Below are 5,997 nucleotides of genomic sequence, written 5' to 3'. Positions count from 1 at the left end.
GAGATAACAGACCTAGGACTCACCAGTAAGTGAGTCAACGGTCATGCACGTGTTGACGAGGCACTCCCTCTACTCTACTCAACGTAATACTGTATAAAATCAAGTTATGGGACAAAGACAACAACTGTTGTTGTTTCAGGCAATCGACTTATGCTTTCTAGTCCAGGTTGCCAGTATGAATCTTGTCATTCAGATTTGTTAGTTTTAGGTCCAAATTTAATTAATGACAAGTGGGACCCCCATGTGTTGTTCCGATATTTCAGTGTAGGATGGTTTTTTTGAACAAACACTTTGCGCGGTTAGACAAGTAACGGCACGAGTTACACATATTTTGCAAGTTTATGAACAAAAATGACAGCGACATAGAATATCACATCCACCCCGCAGCTTAGATGCTATGGTGATACGAGTTTTTACACTGTTGGAAGTGAGATCCAATGGCTTGGGAGTAGTCTTTGTAATTATGCGCAATTTCCAAACTCTCCAAAGGTTTTTTTGCAAATAAAACATTCAGTCGTGTGTGCCGCTACATCTTGGATCCAACGGCTCCCTGTTGCTCATATTAGGTGCTCCCCGTAGCTTAATTACTCGCTACGGTGATATGAGCATCTAGGTCGTATGATCAGTGACCAGATGGCACATGTGTAGTACTTGTACTTTCTGCGCAATTCCCAAACTCTCTCAGCCTTATATTGCAAAAACATTCAAACCTCTTACTGTTAGCCGTTAGATCTCCGTGAACTCGTATTACCATAGAATCTATGGTGCTGGAGCACCTCATATTCTCCCGTGCGAGAAAACATAAGGTGCTCTCGCAGCTTGGATGCTACGATGATACGAGCTTCGAGGTTGTTTGATCTGAGATCCAATGGCATCTGAGCAGTCTTTGTGCTTGTAAGCAGTGGCCGAACTCTTTGGGTGTTTTTCTGCAAAAAAAACCATTCGAACCACCGAGGAGGTGATGGGTCACAAATCCAATGGCTCCGAAGAGCTTGTATTACCAAAGCATATAAGGTGTGGTAGCACATGATATTCTTACATACAGGAGAATATGATGTCCTCCTTCATCTTAGATGCTACGGTGATACGAGCTTTGAGATCGTTGGATATGGGATCCAAGGGCATTTGAGTAGTTTTTGTACAAATTGTGTGCAATTCTCAAACTCATCAAGGTTTCTTGTTAAAATATTAAGACATCATGTGAGCTGCTATATTTCAGATCTACAAGCTCCAAGCAACTCGTATCGGCATATAGAATCTAAGGTATGGGGGCACATGATATTCTCACGGGGAGGAGGGGTGGGGGTGCGCAACCAATTGGTGGTTGGGAGGGTGGGGACAAATATAATCTAAACAACCCTAAACAGAGCTTCACAATTTTATCTAAGGTCGAGGGGTTGACCCCAGACAATCATAGCTCCGCCTAAACACAACATTTGCATGTACTGTAGTGCTAGACTTAATATTCATGTTTCAGTTTCCTGTTCATTTTAAATATTGAATTGAGGACCATGCACGTCTTACATTTTACTCCCTTCGTTCCTAAATATTTGTCTTTTTAGATATTTCAAATGGGCTGGCACATACGGATGTATATATACATATTTTAGAGTGTAGATTCACTCATTTTGCTCCGTATGTAGTCACTTGTTGAAATCTCTAAAAGATTAATATTTAGGAACAGAAGGAGTATTTTTGAATTCATGTCATACATGCATGGTTTGGAAAAATAGATGCACTATACTTATTGGATTGTTGTTGTGTTCGTCTCTCTCTCTCTCTCTCTATATATATATATATATGTGTGTGTGTGTGTGTGTGGTCATATGCTTGATACATACAAAGTTTTCTCACCTCCATATTGTTCATCTTTTAAATTTGAATTTGCATCGGAAAACTTACTAGGGATACCATGAAATGTGAAATCCACGTTGAGATCACTATATCACAAACTCACTCTAATCCAACAACTCATCATAAATCAATTATCACGTTGAGATTAGTATTTGCAAGGAAAATACGGGCATTGTAATACACATAGATTCATTCGGCAATTTAAAAGGTTCCTTTCGTATTCTCAAATGGTAGGACCCAACGGCGTACCAGCCAGATCTTGGCTCGTGTTGATCCTAAAAAAACCGGGCTCATGTCCTTCTGGTGGCATGCGTGTTACACACATTAGGCAACCCCAACTAGTCGAGCATCCGCGTTTCGAGTCAAAATATCTGGCGGCCAACATTCCAGCCCTAGGAAATTCCCCTCATGTCCCCGATCCATAATGACTACCGATGAACAACGGAGGGATGCTTTAGTGACTAGACAACGTTACCTACCGTGCCGAGCACGGTTCAATTCCCTCGATCGCCGCTCGCCAAGGTCACCCGTCAACTGCATTGCCTAGTACTACTACTACTACAGTAGGATGAGCACAGAATTGAGCCCGTTTGTTCGTGCCTAGTACTTGAGTTAATATATCAGACAATGCACTAGTAGGGAGGGATTATCCTTTTACTCTGCGAATATAACTTGTCTGAAGTCTAACTAAGCAAAATGTTTGACCAAATCCTTTCTTAAAAAAATACTACAGGACAAATGTATGGCTTGATTTTTTATTGCATGATGCAGGTTATGATATTGTTTCGAATCCTGGATCTTAAATTTCAGAAAATCCAAAAGTGACCATAAATTCATGAAACTGAGCATGGTCACGTGATATGGCACAAATACTACTTCGTAATTTTTTTCTTCAATTTGAGACAAGCTGCTTATGACAAGTTGCACAAATGAAGAGCCAAGGTATTTTGGAACAAAGACCTGTCACGTTAAGGCAAACGCTTTCACTATTGAAACCATGGCGTTTACGTGCCGCCATGAGTCCCGCTTCTCATCGGCAGGTGCTGTCCGAGCAAGCGTGTGAGTCGACGGGAGGCGTGCGAGAAGACCCCTGCGCCGGCTGACAGGGAGGCGTGCGAGCAGACCAAAGTGTAGGCTCACCGGGAGGCAAGCACTTTGACCAGGCTCGCCGCCCACCTTCGTGCCAACTGCTCCCACTTTAAATGTCGCTGGCGCCGCAGTTTAAAATCAACCCCGCACTACCCGGTATCGCTACAATCTTCTCTCTTTCTCTCTGATTCTCCTGTCGTCTACCTCCAACCAGCCTGACCTAAACGTATGCCATGCCGCATCATGATGGTCCGCCCTTAGCTAGTCTTCGAGTTTCCTGAGGAAGACACCCAGCCGCAGTCTCATGAACATAAGGCACTTTGGGACGAGCTTGAACTGGCCTTGCGGGAAGATGTCGCGCCTCTCCCCGCTCCCGTTCCGGCTCCCGTCGCCCTGACTGTGCCAGCGCCCATCCCCGTGGCATTGATGGGCTGGGAGCCACACATTGTCGCCGAGCTTGATGCCACAGGGTTCCACGAGGTCCCCGCCGACTTTCACGTGCCTGTGCACCTGCCAGCGCATGCGCCTGCGCGTGCACTGATGCGCTCGCCTGTGCCGGTGCTCATGCACCTGCCAGCGCTTGCGCTTGCACGTGCACTGACATGCGCGCCCATGCCGGTGCCCGTGCAGACGAATGTCCCCGCCGCACCATTGACAGCGTCTATCCCCGCGCGGATTCTAGTGCCCCCTCAGCGGCATGGATGGCCATCGTCGACCGCTTCCTTGCACCAACGCCAGTCGCCTCCTCCCGCCAGTTGACTCGCTCCAAAGTCCAGAACATTTTGGCCTTCCTTGAAGCTAGGCTAACGTCCAGTAGTACACCAACAACGGTGCAAGACGTCACCGTCGCCGTTGGTCAGTGGCCCGATGACACACAGAGCACGGTAGAGGAGCCGCTTCCCACCGCAAGACACCCCCGCCCCCGCCGCGTAATCTAAATTTGCCATGAAAAATGTTCAGATTGCCATGCTTAAAATCCGAACAATTATCATTTCTGTTTATTTTAGATCGATCGTCGTATAATTTAAAGTCAGAGTCAGACTGAACGAAATCTATAGTTTGATCGATTGAATGTTCTGCTAGAGCCGTATCACATTAAATATAAAACGTTATCAAGCCACATGTATTCCTTGTCATCCAACGACCTAGACTGCTTCAATGCCGAGCGCTCAACACATTTAGGGTGCATTTAATTTTATGCCAAAAGTAGTGCTAATCACATAATAACACGCAAATAATATCCTACTTCATATCCGCATGCAGTTAATATACTTCCAAATTAACGTGCATTGCACATACACATTGACTAGTGCTGCTAGTACGTGAAACTAGTGCCGTAACTTGTGAACACGTCCAGATATGGTCAACGACAAGATCGCCCGCGAGTTCTTCGTGTTTGCCCGTGCGTTTAAACACAAAAGGGGAGGAGATAGAGAGCACACATGGAACCCACCAGTAAGTGAAGGCGAATAATACTAAAAATAATATTACATGTTATCCATTAAATAGGTTGTGGTAATATAAAAACATTATGTGAACAAAGGGGGGTACAACAAACATTGTTGTTCTATGTATATTGCCTATTGACGTGCGGCTTGAAGGCCCTAGTCGCATGTTCGATCCTCGTCCTTTATTTTTTAATTTGTATATGGGTCCAAATTTGTTTCATGACATGTGGGCCCCTCGGTGTGTAGTTTGTAGCACTTTAATTTGTGGGTCGAAATTTGTTCCATTCCAAGTGGACTATCGGTGTGTAGTTTTGTAGCTTATTTATAATAATTAAAGAGAACAACATAGTTTTTTGCAATAATACCATGGTGCGACATTAAAGGCGAGAAAGGACATGCGAGAGAGCGATGACCGAGCCAGAGGGAAATCAACTAGGGGAGTGCAGGGGTTGCAACGGTGTTTGGAGTAGTTGTGGGCCGAATGCTAGGAAAATATAATCTAAACCGACTGGAATAAATGCCTACACAAATTAATCCAAGGTTGGAGTGCCCCTCGCAATGTAAATAGCTCCGGCTTTGCGAGGGGTGGAGAGGTAGATACAATGTGTGGAAGATACGGCGTGAGAAAGCAAGGTCAATCGAGAGACATATAGATAGAGAGACAAAGTGAGTATGGTCCGACATTCATTGAACAGATATATATGCTCTGGAGAGATATTATCCAATTGAGCTTTTGGAAAGGGTGAGGGCTGTAAGATCGAGCTTGAGAGATGATCCAGTCATAGATGTGTAGATATTTTGTGCGTGGGAGGAAGCAGGGTCAATCGATCACATAGGGTCGTCGTGCGATCGAAAGAGTGAGACGGGTTGGAGAGAGTGACCTAGATAGACAATTTGTGGGAGAGAGTATACAATGTGAATAGGTCGAATTGGGCTCAAACATGGTGATATATCGTTTTTGTCTGAGAAAGAGTGAGGTCAATCGAGACATAGAAAGAGAGAGAGAGAAAGGGAGAGAGAGATAGAGAGAGATAGAGAGAGAGAGAGAGAGAGAGAGAGAGAGAGAGAGAGAGATTGAGCGAGCGTGGCCCGCCATGAGGTCGAAAGAGTGGGGCGGCTTGGATGGACTGACCTAGATAGACAATCTGTTGAGAGAGTAGAGAGTGTGTCGATCGAGGCCTGAACAGGGAGATATATCATTTGTGTGTGAAAGAAAACGAGGTTAAACAAGACTTAGATAAAGAGAGCTAGATTGAGCGAGTGTGGCCCGCCGTGCGGAAGAAAGAGTGAGATAGTCTCGAGGGAGTGACCTAGATAGACAACGTGCATGCGTGCGCACGAGAGGTTGGGGGGTAGATAGGCAATGCATGTATTTAGCGCGAGAGGGTGAGAGGGAGAGGGAGAGAGAGAGAGAGCTCGGCATGGGGTGCAATGGCGGGTCTGTGAGGTGAATACATTTGGTAACAGAGTGGAAAAAGGGGGTTGTGTAGTTGAGAGAGTTAGAGACGGAAACATGGAGAGAAAGAATGAACGTGTGTTGGAAACCGATAGCTTCCTAAGTTGGTTAGGAGAGGAAGATTGACCGATGCAGGAAGTATGTAGCATG

This window comes from Triticum dicoccoides, chromosome 6B, assembly GCF_002162155.2.
Source record: "Triticum dicoccoides isolate Atlit2015 ecotype Zavitan chromosome 6B, WEW_v2.0, whole genome shotgun sequence".
NCBI classification, from domain to species: domain Eukaryota; kingdom Viridiplantae; phylum Streptophyta; class Magnoliopsida; order Poales; family Poaceae; genus Triticum; species Triticum dicoccoides.
The sequence above is the reverse complement of the archived record's forward strand: the minus strand, read 5'-3'. Positions refer to the sequence as shown.